Source organism: Lissotriton helveticus, chromosome 12, assembly GCF_964261635.1.
Source record: "Lissotriton helveticus chromosome 12, aLisHel1.1, whole genome shotgun sequence".
Classification (NCBI taxonomy): domain Eukaryota; kingdom Metazoa; phylum Chordata; class Amphibia; order Caudata; family Salamandridae; genus Lissotriton; species Lissotriton helveticus.
Genome location: NC_136073.1, coordinates 492,479,631 through 492,499,684, shown reverse-complemented (window position 1 = coordinate 492,499,684; position 20,054 = coordinate 492,479,631).

Genomic DNA, 20,054 nt, shown 5'->3' with positions numbered 1-20,054 from the left:
GCAGAATTGTCAGGCCAATTAGAAAACAATTTAAGAACCACAGTAACATCCCATAAAGAGGAATACTTAGCCAACGGTGGTTTCGCACAACGAACGCCCTTGAGAAGGCGACAAATCAGAGGGTGAGCGCCAACCGGTTTGCCATCGATTTGGGAATGGTAGAGGGAGATGGCTGAACGATAGAGATTAATAGTGCGGTAAGCCTTACCGGCACTGGCTTGAGAACCGAGGAAATTAATGATGAAATTCAAAGAGGCTGAAATGGGATCGAGGTCCCTTTCCAAACACCAGCTTGACCAAAGAGACCAGGCGGATTTGTAAGCTTTGGACGTGCCAGGAGCCCAGGCTTGGCTGATAAAGATTGAAGCCTCTTGTGAAATGAGGATGTCAGAAGCGGAAGGCCGGAAACTTTCCAGGCCGAGAGCTGCAGGGAGGAGTCCAGGATGAGACTGTGTTGGACGCCTTGGGGATTGAGCAGAAGATCCTCGAAAGAGGGAAGAAGGACAGGGAAATCCACTGCCATCTCGAGAAGAGTCGGAAACCACACTTGAGCTTGCCAGAAGGGGGCCACGAGAACCAGAGACGCAGACTGGCGGCGAACCTGAGAAAGGACCCTGTTGATCATCAGAAAAGGAGGGAAAGCGTAATGAAGGTGACGAGACCAGTCCTGTAGGAAAGCGTCTGTCGCCAAAGCCGAGGGGTCCGGGCGCCAGCTGTAGAACCGCGGTAATTGTGAATTGAGTCGGGACGCAAAAAGATCGATAGAGAAGGGGCCCCAAAGATTGGAAAGAGATAGGAAGACGGATGGACAGAGCTTCCAATCGCTGGAATCTCGAAGAAATCTCGAGTGCCAATCCGCTACACTGTTGAGATCTCCGGGGAGATATTCTGCGGTCAAGGAAAGATGATGTGCGAGACAGAACTCCCACAGACTCTTTGCTAAGTCCGCCAGGGGTTTGGACCTTGTTCCGCCTAGATGGTTGATGTAGCGGACCGCAGAAACATTGTCCATGCGAAGAAGGATAGAACAGTGGATCCTGTGTTTTGTAAGGCTTTTGATTGCAAAGGAACCTGCAAGCATCTCTAAACAGTTGATGTGCAACTGTGACTCCTCGGTGGACCATGAACCTCCAGTCGAGATTGGTCCACATCGGGCGCCCCAGCCCGACAGGCTTGCATCGGATTCTAAGACAAGATCTGGGGCAGTGGCGAAGATAGTGCGTCCGTTCCACGCATCTAAATGGTCGATCCACCACTGAAGTTCGGTACGAGACTCGGGATCGAGAGACACAAGGTCCGAATAGGCAAGGCCTTGTCGAAGGTGTTGAATTTTGAGGCGCTGAAGAGCGCGATAATGGAGGGGACCGGGGAAGATGGCTTGAATGGAGGAGGAGAGGAGGCCGACGATCCTCGCTAAGGATCGGAGAGACAAAAGAGAGGAGTGAAGAACGGAAAAAATCTCCGCTTTGATTTTTGAAACTTTGGAGAGGGGCAGGCGCAGGGACGCTGCAGCAGAGTCCACGAGAAAGCCCAAGAATTCCATGTTCTGAGAAGGAATCAGAGATGACTTGTCGAGATTGATGAGAAATCCCAGGTCCAGGAGAAGCGACCGAGTGACCCGCAGGTCGGAGAGAAGGGACTGGTAGTCGGAATTCATGAGGAGGATATCGTCCAAGTAGATAATTAGTCTGATGCCTAGAGATCGAAGATAGGCGACCACTGGTTTCAAGAGTTTTGTGAAGCACCAGGGCGCGGATGATAAGCCAAAGGGAAGAGAGGTGAAACAATAGTTGACACCTGCCCACTGAAACTGAAGATATTTCCATTGAGAGTGGTGAATAGGAACCGTGAGGTAAGCATCCTGAAGATCCAAACGGACCATCCAATCGTTGGGGCGAAGGGTGTCCCTCAGGTGTAAAATGGTCTCCATTTTGAAATGGCGATAGACCACAAATTGGTTGAACCACTTCAGGTTGATGACCGTGCGGAGCTTCTTGTTCTTCTTTTGAACTAGAAAAATGGAGCTTAGAAAGCCTGAGGAGACGAAGGGAAAAACTTGGATTGCTCTTTTCTGGAGAAGAACTTCGATCTCGGCGGAGATCTGAGATGTCACAAGAAGTGAAAACACGGGAGGGGGAGGAAGGGAAGACTGAACTGGAGGAGAAAGGAATTCTATTAGGAATCCCTGTACCGTGTGTAAGACCCAAGGGTCTGCAGTGAGGGTGCACCATTTTTGAAGAAACAGTTTTAATCGGCCTCCGACAGGAGGGGAAGAAGAAAGGCTTACCTTGTTGGTTGGAGTTGTGGCGGAAGTTTCGTTGACCTCTCCCCCGGAAGCCACGTCCACGTTGGGGATAGAATTGGGGTTTGTAGTCCTGGTTGTTGGTGGACGCACCTCTGGAGCCTTGGTGATAGGGACGGCCGGAAGAGCGGCCCCTGCCTCTGCCGGCCCGTCCAAAAACCCGAGGGGCAAAAACCTTTTTCACAGTTTGCTGGGCTTTGTCCAAAGAAGCGAAAGTAGAAACAAATCTACTGAGGTCACGCACCAAATTTTCTCCGAAAAGGAGACCGTTTGCCTTGGGGCCAGGGTCCATAGGAGCTAGGTTGGAGAGCTTGGGATCCAATTTGATCAGGAGACCCTTGCGACGCTCATGTGTAATTGCGGAGTTTGCGTTACCCAAAAGGCAGAAGGCGCGTTGGGCCCACATGGAGACGTCCTCAGCAGAAAGGTCGGTACCGTCCAAGCGGGAACATTCAGCCAAATCGAAAATACGGGCTAGAGGGCCCACAACATCCAATAATTTGTCCTGGCAAGTGGACCAAGCCTTGTCCACCCCTCTGCGGGGGTCTTTGCCAAACTTGGAAAAGAAAGTGAGGAGAGGTTGGTCGATAGAAGGAACCAAAGTGATTTTGTCGGGAAGAGAAGGTTTAGGGCATTCGGATTTGAGCCTAGCTCTGACAGGGGCCTCCAAAGGGAGACGCAATCTAGCAGAAATATACTCTCCGACATGGTGAGAAGGGAGCCATTCAGTAGAGTTTGGGTGGCGAATGGTAGAGGGATCGAACATAGGAAGGCCCTCGGAGTCAAAGACTGGCTCAAAAGAAAAGGAATCTGAATGAGATTTGGAAGGAGGGGGGGAGGGGTCACCAGTGTCAAAGAGGTCAAATAATTGATCTGCGTCATCAAAATTTGCATCATCATCATCGTCTGTGTCCAAAATGGTGGAAATTACCAACTTTTTTCTAGGAGACTCTGCATGTTTGGCTTTTTGTTTGCGCTTGCCCTCGGAGCCAACAAACCCCTCCTTAGCAGGAGGCCTGGGAGGAACTGTGTCCTCAATCAAGTGCGAGGAAGACTCGCAAGACAATGACGCTTTTTTAGGGACATGAGAATGAGCAGAGTGTTCCACCTTTCTTTTTCTGCTTTCCCCCGCAGACTGGGCCAAAACTTTGGACATGATGCTTATCATGGAATTTTCCATGTTTTTCGACATTCTTTTCATTGAAACCTCCACAGCAGTCTCCACAGAATTATTGATAAACTTATTCAAGTCTTTCCTGAAGGACTGGGGGTCCTGTGCAGGTACTTCTTCGGAGGAACTATCGAGTTCCATCAGGAGGCTGAGACAGCAAGAACCAGGAGGTAGGCGAGGGTTAAATGGGAGCAGGGGCGTGTGAGGGGGCGGGCCGAGCAGAAGCGTCAGAGAAAAGGCTTCACACGCGGTGAGGCAGGGCAGCAGAGCTGGAGAAAACGAAGCGCCGAGGAGCCGGGAAGCAGCAGAGCCCTGAGGAGGTGAGAGGAAGACGCGCGAAGCAGCGCGCGCAAGGAAAGAACCAAGAGCGGTCAAAATGAGGGGGGGGGGGGGGGAGCGGAGAACAACGCACCAGGGTCGGCCAAATGCACACGCGGAGAGCGTGAAAGCAGCAGCGCGAGGTCGCGCTATACAAATTAAACAAATATGAGCAAAATTGGCACAATAAAAGTGAAAGTCAAAATATATAAATAACTGTGAGCAAAGATAGACACTTATCTGACTGCGAGCAGCAAGAAAAGAGGAAGCTGCGCAGTCAGTTAGGGTGTTTATCTAATAGGTCTACTGTGATTGGTTACTGTATTCACGTTTTTTCTCGTTCCCATGGCCCAGTGTGTTCCTGGCCCTCTGGGAACTGTAGTTTTTTACTTATCTTGGCTGCTGTTAAAATAAATGCAAGATAAGAAAGCATAATAGGAGCCTCCGGTCTTGCCATAAAATTACACTGATATTATGACAATGTCACACACAGCAATCTTAAACCTTGGCAGCTAGGACAATTTATTGCTGGTTGCTCGGTGTTCCACCTCGCAATTTTTTTACCCCCACAGGGTGGCAGGGCGACGCTCATCTTGCCCCTGTACACCAGCCGCCTTTTCATGGTTGCTGTTTTTTTCAGATGACTCTAATGTCTATATTGGTAACCTCAGTAGTCATAAATCAATCCGAAAAGCAACTTCCATAGAATGTCTGTGGCGAGCTTAAATACAAAGAAAATTTAAAGAGCACACAGACGAAAAAGCTCTTCAGCGAGAGATTTTGCTGGACTGAATGTATAGCAGTATCTGTTATAGCCACGGGGTGGGGTTGTAGTCAAGCAATCCGTTTTTGACAGCGGCGACGAGGAAGGAGTATAGGGTGCTGAACGTTTTTTTTTTACTTTATCCTGGGGCAGACCCGCCGGTCGGCTGCCCCACAAGAACCCACTGCAGCCGCCTTACCACCAGACTAAGTAACTTACTCTAGACAGGCACATAAGCGACAACCTCTGCGAAAAGGTTTTAAATGTGTGTGCACCCGGTGGTGTGCAATCCTATCTTCGATGCTGCACCTGTTCAAATGTTGGGGGCCACAAGTGCTAAGAAGCCTTGATTTGCGGCAGCATCAACTGCAGACTCCAAAGAAAAAAAAAAGTTCGCCCCCCTATTCTTATTTTTAATACCTTAATTAAAAAGTAAGCAATGCTTTCTCCAAATCTCCTTCCTTGTCGCGCTGTCCAAAACGGATTGCTGACTACAGCCCCACCTCGTGGCTATACCAGATATAGCTATACATTCTGTCCAGCACATTTTCGCGCTGAAGAGCTTCTTCGTTTGTGTGCTCTTTACATTTCCTTTGTATTTAAGCTTGCCAGAGACATTCAATGGAAGTTGCTTTTCCGATTGATTTATAACTTCCGAAGGTTACCAATATAGACATTAGAGTCTTCCGAAAAAAAGCAACCAGGAAACATTGGTGTAAAGCATGTGGTCACCTTCGAAGCCTCTTGTCACTGCTTGTCTGACACTGACAAGTTACATTCTAGTGAGATTATTATTTTCTGAGTGCGTTTAAGCTATTCAATAGGTAGCACAAAAGGAGGCAAAATATGGTTCAAATGGCCCCAGCACTTGCGAGGGATAAAAGGCTTCGGAGCAGATTTACAAGACCCTTGCCCCACTTTTGCGTAATTTTTCCCATGTTAAAAATTACACAAAAGTGGCGCAAGGGGCTTGTAAATCTCCCCTTTCCTTTCTTTCGTCCAGCTCAAAGGAAATAGACTCGGGTTATATTTTACTAAGATCTTGCGTTGTGTTTGTATAAAAAAAAGTGATGCCAATTGACGCAAACTAATTTTTTTTCAATTTACTTTCCAGCGCAAAACTTGTGTTATGCTGGAAATTCATTTGAATGTAACGGAAAGCAGTGCCTAGTGCAGCTTTGCATTACTTAGCACTTAGGAGACGCTCCACGGGTGGTGCATTGGTGTTCCCATGCAACTACACATGTTTTTTTACGCAAAACCCTATCTACTAAACAAAGTAGATAGGGTTTTACAAAAAACAATGGGGCATATTATCAAGGGGGGCGATAGGGAATTATCGCCGCTTTAGCGGCCATTTTCGGCCGCTAAGCGGCGATAATTCTATCGCCCTATTAGCAAGCTGTTGCTAACAGCAGTTAGCGACAGCTTGTAGGCGATAGCGAGCGGTTTGGGGCCCGCTTTGCATGTCAGGGATATTTATTGCTAATGACATGCAAAGTGGGTGTACCCAACCTGTTAGCGACTGAAAGCAGTCGCTAACATCGCTATCGCCTATTACCAACACAGGCGTAGCGATGGAAATATTCGCGCTAAGCGCGAGCATCTCCAAAAACTTACACCTGCTCAGACCAGTTCTTAGCCATTATATCCAATAGGAGGTGGATATAATGGCTAAGACCCTGTTAGCGATAATGCGTGAATATCGCTGTATTCTCAGCGATATTCACGCATTTTGCCCCTATCGCTGGGAATTTTATCGCTTTTGAGATAAAGGTTGCTAATAGCACGTTATCTCAGCGATAAAATCTGGTGATGCGCAGCGATAAAAAAATAGCCGCTAAGCCTACTTAGCGATAAATATCGCTATTTGTTGGTAATATGCCCCTTTGCCTTTTGAAATAGGCACTGTCAAGGAGGAATGTTTTTATTTCTACTTTTTCCCCCAACTTTGCACGTGTGCTGCACTGTACAGCAACACATACAAAGTAGGAAAAGTGTTAAAGGTAGTCTAAGCATGGTATTTAGTAATGGAAGGGTACCTTTCCAGTACAAAACCTATACTAGACTCACACAGACATCTTTGCACTATGGTACAAAAGAGTGTGTGTGGCGCTCGGCAGCATGATTGTGCCCGGCGCTTGGAAGAGTGGAGAGTGCTTTTTAAAATGTATTTATTTTTATTTTATCCGTCAGGTAGAAGGCCAGAAAAAGGGAAAGATTTTTTCCATGCAATAAATCAATACCTTTATATTAAATTGAATATGACAGATCTTACAAGACATATCTACAATCAAAGAGAAACTCATGATGACTTTTCCTGAGCCCACATTATTCCATATCATTCCATATCATCTGTTTCTTAGTGCCCCAACTCCTTGAGCATATAGCTTTTCCCACCTTTTGACCAGTTGCATCTCATGCACCCATGATTCAAAATTTGGTGCATCGGGGGATATCCACTCTTTAAAATTAGAGAGCGGTCGACCATCAAAGTTATGAACAAAAATTGCTTCTGTCTTATCGAGGCCTATCTTGAAGTAGGTAACATACTACCTAAAACCACTAGAGGTCCCAGCATTACCTGAGTCTGCCCTTGTCTACTAATATCGATGAATATTCTGTGCCAAAAATCATATAGAGTGGGACATGTGAAACATATATGTAACCAATCCACCAGCTCTAGGTCACACCTGAAGCATTCCTCAGATCTAGCTGGATACATTTTATGGAGATGGCTCTGAGTGTGGTAAAGCTGCCATTTACAGTAAAAATGCATTCTTCTAAAATTAGCATCCCAAATCACTTTATGAGCTAAAGTCTTATAGCAGCCCCAGTAGCCTCTACTAATCTCCCAACCAGTCAGAATCTTCATTTTAGCTAATGCTGCAGGCACCAGCCTGAGATTTAATTGTTGACACAGTAAGCGGTACCAGTTCCCTACCCCTATAATGCCGCTTACAAAGTAAGCTTTACTAATGGGTCCCAAATATAAATCCCTCTTAAGCAGAATGTGATCCATAACATGTCTAATGTGTAGGAGGGAGTGAGGGATTAAAATCAATATTATTGTATTTATTCGCTTATTAGTTGTTAGCATGATGCATCTGCATATACACATTCTCGTACATTATGTATTATAGTACATTAGCAACTGAAATTGTCTTTTATTCGTGCTATATGGTATCCTTTGCTGTTAGATAGAGAGCCACACTGACCGCATCTTGTATTTACATGGCATAGGTTCAGGCAGTGATCATGTGTTGTTTTCCAAGTAGCCAAGCAGGCCCCAATTAGTAGAGCAACACAAGAGAGCTGAATTCATGATGTTCTCTCTCTGCTCTGAGGTCCAAGGTCGCATCTGGCCTTTTAGGAGATCAGTACATTCTCGGAGGCGCCGGGATGGTACTCCCATGCACTGAGACGAAAGGGAGTTACCCTTCTTGACCTTCCCCAGTAATAGCAAAAGCGGACTTCTGAACAAACTTTGCTTGCCATATATGGTCCTTCCTCGAATTACCGTGCCAACTAGTAGGTTTCCTTGTAAGGTGACCTCATGTAATGTAACAAAGGTATAAATAATGTGTATTAAGTGTAATGAGGCAGTCTTCTCGGCGCACCAGCTGGGTGTGGATGGAGAGGCTCCTCTATAGAGTATTTTAAATAATAAAAGATTGCCTTTTCTTTACTGCCAACTGACTGATTATTTGGTAAGATAATTATTACAGGCCATTGGTAAGTATGGCTCATTAGATTAATGAATTTGTAATACAACAGGAGAATGATAGATCTGGGGAACAGTAGGAAAACTGGAGGTTAGGAGATCCCCAGTTTTCCTGTTTCATGCCACCAATAAATCACTGAGTCTAAACACTACTGCCTTTTCTCACTTCTAAATAAGACTAGTACCTATAATTGATTGTAGTTCTGTACATTCCCTGATTTTCATCTAGAGTTCAAGCAAGGGAAAATGTATTTGTTCTCCTATCTGCGTGAATCAATATTCCAATATATGTAGCACCATGTAACAAGTACATTTGGGTAATTTGGCGATCAGTAGGAAAATGAGAATTGTGTGCCTTCCTGGAGCATTTGCTGCAAATGCGAACAGTCAATGAATCAGGGATTTGTGAAGCACACTGCTCACCTCTGAGGGTCTCAAGGCGTGGGGGAGGGGGGGAGGATGTCATGCAGCTCCGAGTTAGCCGAAAAGCCAGGTCTTGAAGCTCTTCCTGAATGTTAGCAGTGTGGGGTTACGTCTGATGTTCTGAGAGTTGCTGTTCATTGCCGCAGCCCCAGTCAGCCAATCGGGTGGAGTGGCTTGATAACACATCTGGATCTGTGGTGGAGCCTACCTGCCTTGCCCGATATTCATTGAATTGTCTGAGGGTTAGTACAAGCCAGTTTACCATGCCACAGAGAATGTTGAATTGCCTGATCGACCTAGTCAAACAACTGACATTTATTATTAAATTTGAAAATATAAATAAAAACAACGGCAATATAGCCATTTTGCTTAGGGCTAAACAGCCAACAATGGAAAGTGGTAGATTAGGGCATTTCAATTAAAGTGTCTGTGCTTTACTCAATGATCCAGTATAATGTAAGGAAAAAGGTTCTGTGAAATCGTGCAAGACATAAATTCCCAGGTATCTTAATGGGCAAATAGTAGAGTAATTCTGTTGCATTTCTATGGGTAATATTTGGGGTGAACAATGAAAGAGTAGTGCTTCAGACTTGCTACTGTTGACCTTATGGCCCCCTAATGTTGGGGAATGTCTGGCGCTTTGGAAATGTATTACAGATATGTTGTTTAGTGGCTGCTAGGTAGAGTATCATGTCATCCACATAAAGCTTTGTTTTGGGTGACCCCGCTAAAGGGACTTCAATAGATGGATCCTGTCTAACTGCTCCAGCTAGAGGCTCAATGAAGAGAGCATAAAGGAGTGGTGACTTGGAACAACCCTGTCTTGAACCTTTTATAATTATATTATGTCCTGCCACCTGTGAATTGATTACCACTCCTGCTTCAGCTTTCCAATATACGTTTTCCAGCTGCATCAAATGCTTTTTCAGCGTCCACCATGATAATCACGGCTACTGCATCTGTGTGTGTATGGTAATCTAGTGCCTTGACTAAAAAATGAGTATTAAAGGAAATCGATCTTGTGGGTATAAAACCACTTTGATCATTATGAACTACGGCTTGGGCTGCTGGGGCTAACTGGCCGCTAGAATTTTAGTAAGCAATTTATAATCATTATTTAATGGACCAATCGGCGTATATGAGCTCGGTTGTTTGGGTGGTTTGTCCTTTTTAAAGAAGCTGACAATAGCTGCATCAGTAAAATAATGTTTCATTACATAAAACCACCAAGAATTTTGCAAACTGCTCCTGTAAAATATTATACAATTCGTCCAGCATACCATCTTTGACAGATGCTTTGGCATTTGAAGATTTTTAGAAATGGCACTGCAGACTCCCTCACAGCAGCAAATACTGGGTCGGTCTCAAGATGAGATTACCACACAGACCCAAGTGCAAACATCTGCAGGCTCATATTCGAAGGTATCAACAACGGCAAATATAGTAAACTTTCTACAACGTGCTGGCTTTGATATAAATACAATAAGTAAAGGAACCGTCGCACAGGTAAATGACAAGGTGATTCTTCTTACCAAAGAGTAAAAAAATGAGGGCCCCATTAGGATGACGGGAGGACATTGTCCGCCCGCCACCCTATCGGAGAACGGGACCGCCCGCCATAAGGGCGGGTGTCCCGTGGGGGGAATTAGGATGTGCCCGCCACAGTGGCGGGCACATCCTGTAGTTTTAGCATTGTGGCGGGCGGTGCACTCTGCACCGCCCGCCACAATGCAAAAAATGCTTTTTCGCATTTGCATATGCAAAGCGGCAGGCACCGCGCGGTGCCTGCCGCTTTGCAAATGCAAATGTGGGGGGTACCAGAGGTACCCCCCATGTATCCCCCTGACAGTGGCGCCAACCTGGGGGCCCTGCAGGGGGCCCCCGCAGCAATTGCCGCATGCCTTTCCGTGGTGGCATTGCCGCCGCGGAAAGGCCCCTAATGTAAGCCATCGTAATATGGCTGGCGGTGTCCATTGGACACCGCCACCATATTAATCTATTACCGCCGCGGTCGCAGGGCGACCGCGGCGGACGGTCTTTCCGTCCGCCATTGTCCCCTCCGCCATCCTAATCAGGCGGAGGGGAAAACGAGAGTGGTTGTCGGGCGGATTGCCTCCGCCAGGGTGGCAGTGGCCACCGCCACCCTGGCGGAGGCAATCCGCCCGATATCCTAATGGAGCCCATAGTGTGCTAAAGATGATCGCCTCCTGTTCATAGAGGTGAGGAACTGAAAGCATACAAGAATACCCTTCCCCCGGAAGGGTTTAGATCTAAAGCACTCCGAAGCGATGAGAATCGTTTTTCAAAAATTCCAACTAAAGTTGTGTCATTTTCAATAATCAGAGTTTATTCATGAGTTTGTTCTTTCATATTGCATCATAGGAAATTATATAATCACTCAAGTGCGCAATGACTGCTCAGGCTGCCCAAAGCAGTCATGCGCACTTCCCTGTTCGCATGACTTTCCTATTCGCAATGCAGGCTGCATTACAGCCTGCATGGAGAACATGCCCACCTCTACAGTCCCTGGCTGAACTCCATGTCACAGCGCTCAAGAACAATCTCAACCCCGCAAAGCAGTGCTGTGATTGGCTATGGGGAGGGAGCCTAGCAGCCTACTTCCTGTTCCTGGAAGCAGACTCAGGAGAGCAGGAGCAATGAAGACACGGGACCCAGCCTAGAGGTGAGATTTCATTAATTAAAATATTTTCAACACCCGCTCACACACATACCCAACGTCCCCACCCCATCCAGTGTTCTTTCCCACATTTCCCACCTCCAATGTGTCCAGTCCTCCCCCGCAGCACTTTTCAACGGCGGCCACTGTATGCCCATGTGCAGCGGGTGTACCACTGATGTGCCAAAGGTATATCTGATGTTAAAACGCGTACCATTACATTGCATTCCATTACAAAGCATACTAATACTATGCATATTGCAACAGTAGGGAAAGTGCTGGATAGCTGGGATGAAAAAGTTACTATTCCCACTTCAGTGAGTGCAACCCTAAAACTTACCCTTGCACCCCAAAACACACCCTGAACCATAAAAGTCATCTTTGACCACCCAAAACACACCCTGAAATTCATCTCTGACCCCCAAAGCAAACCCTATAAATTCATACTTGAGCCCAAAACACATCCCATATTCCATGTTTGACCCCATAATACAGCCCAGATTTCATATTTGACCCCAGAAACCTATACCCACTAGGAAACTTAAAAATCTCAATTGCTAACCTCACTATGCGATGGAATGGCATGCGATGTAAAGGCACCTGTGTTGTTGAAGTTGTGTTGTACAGACATTACGATGTAATGCTTGCATTGTAATGGACATCTCCTGTGCCAAAGGTAAGCCATAGGCAAGCCTGTCTGCATCTGTCTGCCCCTGGACATGCTCAGAAGCAAGGACCCTTCCTCTTGGACACTCCACCACAACAACATCAGCACCCTCCTCGCCATCAACCCTGGACGCCACATCGCCTGCCAGGACCAACATCTGCTCCGGACCGGACATCATCACCGCCATCGTTGATGGCTACTAAATCACCCGCAAAGACAACCCCGACCGTCCAGGAGGAGGCATTGCCATCCCCTACAGTAGCACACTCTGACTGACCACGCACTCTAATGACCCAACAGAGACCATGGAACACCTCAACTTCCAGATCTGGACCAACCCCAAGCCCATCCTCTGTGGCACTCTCATCTGCAGGCCTCAAATGACGCATCCCCCGTTCTGGCTCAATTGAATCTTCATTCAAAACAGAATACCTCTGTATTGTTATATGAGCCTTGCCGTCGTCTTGATTCACTGTATATATTTATACACTTGCACTTCATGCGCGGTTCCAGCTGATCACAATTGTCACTTGTGTCGCTATCCGTATGTAACTGTCACATACCATGCACCAAGTCCAATTTGGGTTTGCCATTTATTTTGTACAGTGCTGCTACAACTGTTTTTCCTCCTTTTTCTTCTCAATTATATGATGCTTTACGCACATTCCTAAACCAATTTGAGTCTCCTTGTTTCTGTTCATGTAATGCTTTCCGCATACCAATTTAATTGCTTAAAGAATAATACCAGTTGGGTCTTTGTTTACATTTGATATATTTCTTACCATGACCTTAACCTGGAATAAGGGTCATGCTCCTGTAGCTATTTATATGAGGCCCAGGAATGCGCACTATCTCATTGATGGTGCGCATTCCTGTCCTGTATTGTTTTGTCGCAGGCCATCACAGCAACATTGCTTGCAGTGCTGTCCAGCACCCAAACCTGCTGAAATGAGGCGGCAAGTGTTATCTCTATTTTGAAGACCAGTCTTCCAAACTTCAAGAATTCCCTTGTAAATATCGCAAAGTGGGGTTAGTGGCCATTTTGCACGGGTACGCCTCCCTGCATGTCATTGTCACTAACAGAAGTGACGATATTTTCTATGGATGTTCTAACTGAGGTTAGCGACAGCTTGTACATATGGCTCTAAAAAAATCACTTCATAATGTCAAAAAAAGTGCCGCTAAGGCAGCGTTAACTCCTTGTCATATGCCCCAGAGTCTCCAAACACCCCAATTGTGGCAGCTGCAGATTTAGCATCTAAAAATTGGACCGTTTCCCCTCTGTTTTCAGATTCTGGCGCTAAGACATTCCAGAAAGAGCCCAGTTCATATGATCCAAGGAGCACCGAGCCACTACAAAAACGGATAGGGCCACAAGTACCCCAAGAGAAGTCTTGAATGTTACAGGAGACACTAAGGGGTGCTGGGGATGATCTGCAATGCGCAGAGGTGGAGGTAGCCTCTCAAAGCACAGATCGTCTGTACAACACAGATGCAATCACTTGCACCACTGCTACTACAGATAATCACTGAATTAAAAGAGATGACAATCTCTTAAGAACTGGCCCACAAGGAGACCAATGAACAACTACTACTCGCATGCAGCTTTTGACAAGAGTAGCTGAGGAGGAGCAAAGAATGTCAGACTTGGAAGACGCTAATAACGGGCAGGGGTGCATAACCTCCAAGCTTCAGTCAGAACTTGCGGAGTTACAAAAGAAACTGGACGATGCAGAGAACAGATCAAGTCGTTCCAATCTTCGTCTCACTGGGCTACTGGAAGGCCAGGAAAATGTTGAGACTGTGGTCGGGTTGATTACTAAATTAATACATAAATATGTTGATTCTGACATGGCGGTGTGCAATATGGATCTCACCATTACTTTGGCACACCGGGTTCCTGCAGTGCTCTTTTCAAATCCCAATTCCAAATACTCTTGAAATATACATATTAGGTCTAAGAGCGTATCTTACCTAGTGCCATTTGAGAGAAAACTTACCACATGCACAACAATGACTCCTTTAAAATATACTCTGGCATGTCAGTGATGGCAACACGGCGACGCAAAGAGTGTAAAACTTTGACTGACGGTTTTCGGAAGTGTTGGGTCCCAGTGGGTATCATTCAAAAGTCTAAACTAAAAGTTTTTACACAAGGGTCAATCACACACTTTTCATACAGTTGAGCTAGCAGAGTCTTTTCTAGCATACTTGCAAAAGTCTTAAAGGAGGGGAGCAAAAGGGCACTATTTTGATGCTCATGATAAAATGATGTAAACCTATAATGTGTCTATTTTGTCAGATATCACATTCTTTTTCTCGCGTCATTTGCACCCTGCAGACTGGTATACCTAAACCCCGCTGTAGCAGTTCTTTGAGTGCAACGTCAGGGCACTCACCCCAGGGTCTGGGAAGGGTGGGGGTGGTGGAGATGACATGGAGGGGCACATGGTTAGTGTGAAGGGTGGGCGCTGCACTTGGGCGGCCAAGGTGGCCGGGGCTCTAGATGAAGGCACAGAAGGGGGATGGGGGTGCACTCTAAAGGAAAAAAATCAGGTAGCCAGGCTAATAGTAGCATAATAGCAAGTTTAAAAAATATTAATGAATGGAGGAGCAGTCAAGGCATTCAGCAAATATTGGGAATTCGAGCAGAACAAACACCTTTTGCTTAGCAGGGTAGCCAAGGGAGTAGCTTGAAGGAATTAGTTCCCTCAGTATGAGCATTAGCTGTATAAAATCGTGTAACGTTCATGGTATTAATAGTCGCACTAAGTTCAGAGCCATTTTAGCATGATTACATTCTTTCAAAGCTCAAATAATTTTACTTCAGGTGACTCACTTGAAATCCTAGGCTTGACCGCCTCGGATCCCTAATTAAATTTCACACAAGTTGTATGCATCAGTGTGGAGAGTGCTGTATTTCTATAGATATGGCACTGTCCTATCCTAACACAGAGCAACGTTTTTGGTCATTGCGCTGCGTTGTATGAGAATTTAGGGCCTTATTTATGAGGCATTGCTACAGTTTGTGCTTCCGTTGGATAATTTTTTGTGAGGCATTGGCGGTGTAAAACATGCCTCCTTTTGCACCCTATTTACAATGTAACACATCTAAGCAGATGCGTCACTTTGTAAACCCCTGCACTACATTATACCTGAGTCAGGTATAATGTATGCAGGGTGGGCGTTCCCACGTAAGTAAGCCTTGGAGAAGTGAGGCAGTGAAATCTACCAGATTTCACTGCGCCACTTCTAGGGTGCAAATGTGTCAATATCTTACATCTGCCTCACAGCAGGCGTAAGACTAATGCAAGCCCTTTCACATGGGGTTTGCCCCATGTGAAAGGACACATTGCTGAAGTTCTGTCACTTTTGTGACACACTCCAGCAATTAGTCACTTTTGCACTATACAGATACATCAGAATGACTGACATATCTGTAACACCTTGAGACATGATGCGTCATACAGTAAATATGTTGGCCCCCACCTTCCTAATGCACTGCACGTCGTCTATTTTTACTATCATGTACCCACAACCCATTCCTTGATGGCTGTCACGTAATTTCTGTTGTATTCTTTTGGTAACCATCAGGTGTACATCTCTGTCTCAAGCCTTATGCCTGTCGAGTTACCACTCTATACCTCTGTAAAACGAATTGTTATATTGCGTTCCTATCCACGCCCTGTATAGCCTTCACTATACATAAAACCCTCTCTATACCTCTTAAACACTCTCTCTTCCAAAATGGCCACCACCTTCCTAATGCACTGCACGTCGTCTATTTCTATTATCATACAGACCACTCATGTTACCAATTCCACTCCCCCTTATAGCCTCCCATTCACGTCGCTCCTTTAGCGACACCCGCAGGATTACGCCGACCGCCGAATACCTCGTGTAATCACTCGGTAAGTCAGCACTTCTACCCTTCCCTGCCACAAGACCCTCTTTCCTAGAGAACCCGGTACTTGTTGTTACTCTTTTTAATTATTCAGAACTTTCCAACCTTCGCCAGCTGCGACGGCATTCTCCTAAATTGCGTGAACATTGCAAACCCGTAATTATTGGGTAAGCATAATCCGTGTACTCTTACTCAACCACTTGGGTCATATGTACCGCCCAGGTCTTTGATTGTGCTCTCTGTTCCAGGTTATTTTCACGCCCCACTGGACCGATGGATTTCGCCTGATCCTTAATCATTTTGCAAACTCGCACCGATTTTTCAGCCCACTGGTAAATTCTTACCCTCTTAGTTTTAACCCCCTTTTCACTGCGCCGTACATCACAACTTGTATATATACTCCGCGCCGGATCCAGTCTAATTCTTCCACCTGACTAGCCTAACAATCGAGCATGCAGATCTTTCCACATCGTATGGCGTTCTCACTTCACTTACCTTTCACACACTGTTTTGCACCGTCTGTCAATTCTCTTACTACGCTCCTTGGGAAACATACTGAAAAGTTATTAGTGAGAAGTCTCACTCCATTTTGCTACAATGTCACTGGAAGTGACATATTAATTACTCTTGTCATGTAACTGAACCGAGCGTTAGACCTTGCTCTTGTTAAAGTCACTGATAAGTCACTGGTGTTTGGCCAGATCGGTCCATGCCTAGTAAATTGTCTAAAACATTATTATCTCTCTCTCTTTCCCAATTTCCCCCATTTAAATTCTTTCTGTTAATTTTTTTCATGTTATTTGTAATGCATGTATGAAAGGAAACTTTATGAATTCAAGACAGGCATGCTTTATAAATAACTGTCCTGAAGATGATGCCACATATCTAAGCCTGGGCATCGAAAAGTCGACACCTATGTACCATATGTCTCTTAATATTCAGAATGTATTGCACACTGGTACCCTGATTAAATTAAGTCTGTCTACTGAATACTAGGAAACAGACTGCTCTGCCTGTTTTGCCTGAAATTGCTGTTTTGTCTTATTTTATGTGGGTCACAGGCTGTGCCCCCTTGACATTATTTTCCCATTTTGTGTTACTATTTACATTTGTTTAAATAAAATTCTGTCCGGCTGGACAAAGAACATACCGGCTATTTAGCGTATGTTGATTCAAGTTCTCAATATTCATGTTCTAGGGACCCCTGTCTTTAGTAACAATACAGTAAATATGAAGCATCAATTATGTCGCAAGGAGGGTGCATTGAGAAGTGATGCATCACTGCTTTCACGCAGCGATGCGTCACTTCTCATTGCCCTTAGTAAATAGACCCCGCAGTGTTCTTATTATGGAGCACTAGCACTTAAGAAGAATGTGAAACACATCTTATTCATCCTTGACGTAACAGTAGCAGCTAAAAGCAAAGATGAGCATAACATGATATCCGGTACTATTCATCTTACGTTCAAGTAGTTTGCTACTCTTTACAGACATGTTCACTGTTCCAGTACTTTAATTTTTAAATTAAACCTTTTTTTATTAGGCAGTTGGCCTAGATAATTGTTTCACATTTGCACCTAATTTGGATGAAGGCATGTAAACTGTAAAATGTTTTGACCAATCCCTTCTCCCTTCCAGCTTCCATCCCCACATTACTTTTACTAAGGCAGTCACTGATTTTTTCTTTAAGGCCATTCTGACCTCTGGTAGCAATGTCAGTGGGATCCTTGAGAATCAACTGCATTGTTGATAGAGCCCAAGGGCGGTATACTTTTTGCACCTCGCAGCTCTAGTGAATGAAACCACAATATGGGTTAAAACCTAGCAAAATGTCATCAAAGGGACGTTCCAGAATCGTTTTTGTTGAAGATAGTTGATGAAGCAAGCAAGGGAAAAAAGATAATCTTTCTACTTTTCATTGAATGGCCCCTTGACAAAAAACAGATGCAAAGGCACTGAAAAGCAGAGTCGCTTTTTTAACTACAGTCTAGACACTCATAGGAAGCCACAACAAGGCAGTCTTAGCCTGCTGCATTATAGACACTCAAAGGTGGCTACCACAATGCAGCCTTAGACTCCTGCCTTTTGACACTCACGGGAAGCCACAACAAAGCAGTTTTAGCCTTCTACCTCATAGACACTCAAGGGAAGCCACCAAATGGCAGCCTTAGCCTTCTGCCTTACAGACACTTATGGGAAGCCACCACAAGGCATTCTTAAACTGCTGCTTCATAAACAGTCACAGGAAGCCACCACAATGCAGTCTTAGCCTGCTGTCATATAGACACTCACTGGCAGCTACCACAATGCAGTCTTAGTATGCTACCTTATAGAATGTAACGGATGCCACCACAAGACAGTCTTAGTCTGCTGCCATATAGACTCACAGGAAATCTCCACAAAGCAGTCTTAGTCGGCTCACTTATAGACTGTCACGGCGAGCTACCACAAGGTGGTCTTAGACTGATGCACAATATACAGTCACAGGCACAGGTAGCCACCACAAGGCAGTCTCACTCTGCTGCCTTATAGGCATTCACAAGAAGCCACCACAAGGCTGCCTTAGCCTCCTGCCTTATAGCCACTCACAGAAAGCCACCACAAGGCAGTCTTAGCCTGCTGCCTTAAAGACACTCATGGGTAGCCATCACACTGCAGTCTTAGCCTGCTGACTCATAGACACTCATAGCAGCCACCACAAATCAGCCTTAGCCTTCTGCCTTACAGACACGAATGGGAAGACACTGCAAAGCATTCTTACTCTGCTGCCTTATAGACATTTAAGGGATGCCACCAAGAGGCAGTCATAGCCTCCTGCTTTATGGAAAGTCTTGGGAGGCCACCACAAGGCAGTCTTAGCCTGTTGCCTTATAGAAAGTCATAGGAACCCACCACAAGGAGGTCTTAGATTCAGTCACAGGATGCCACCACAAAGCAGTCATAGTCTGCTGCCTTATAGACACTCAAGGGAAGCCAAATAGAGGCAGTCTTAGACTGCTGCTGTATAAACAGCCACAGGATGCCACCACAAGGCAGTCTTAGTCTGCTGCCTCATAGACAGTCAGGAGAAGCCACCACAAAGCAGTCGTAGCCTCCTGCCTTTTAGAGAGTCACAGGAAGCCACCACCAAGCAGTTTTAATCTGCTGCCCTATCGACACTCACTGGAAGTACCACAAGGCAATCTCAGCCTCCTCATACACAAAGAAGTAACAGATGCACACCGATGTTCGTCACTGTACTCCTTGTTTCAAAGTTAATTCTATGCCGTTTGCGTGCAGACTGGAGACGTGGCTCGCCTCCACACACGTGTCCTAAATTCCAACAATCTAAAAGCAATCCAGTTCCTGTATATCCAGTCGCACAGCTTGAAAGAACTGCTTCACTTTGCTTTTGTTCAACTCCATATTTATAATCCGTTTTCCAAATTTCATCACGTTTTTATTTTATTGTACACTATCAGGCTGAAAACCCAATTGTTTCGAATGGAGCAGTTGTGCCCATACAGGCCTCTTACTACCCCACGTGGGTAACTCAATTCATATTACAGCTTGAGATGTAACTTTTCCCAATGCATTTCGGGCTCTTTATGTAGCCCTTCGTCAGGGCTAACTGTTTAAAAAAATGAAATAAAACATCCGTTAATCTTTCGTTATCGAGTACTGCAATATTTTACCACTAAATACGTGCTGTTATAAACTGTTATGAAAGAAATTAAACATTATTAACATCAATGATCTAACAAAAATACATTAAACACTACTATTTCTACATGTTTAGTGAAGTGCCTCCATGTCAAGTAATTCGTTGCGCGCGCTAACCTTCCCCACATCCTTCCTCTATCTTATTCCTGCCGTGTAAAATGCGCTACTCAATGAATACTAAACCCCCTTTTTTATATTGCAAACAAAACTTCATATTTTCTCCTTGCATATAACCCGTTTCCTAAAAACGCTGATGCAATGCCCCAATTGTTGCATGCTCGCAACTGCTCGCGATGAGAGACTACCAGTCTGCGTTGAGAAAGCTGCAGCTCGAGGAAAAATCTACTCAATTGGCAGAGAAGTACAGCTCGCACTGTGCAAGATGCCGTTTTCAATGATTGCA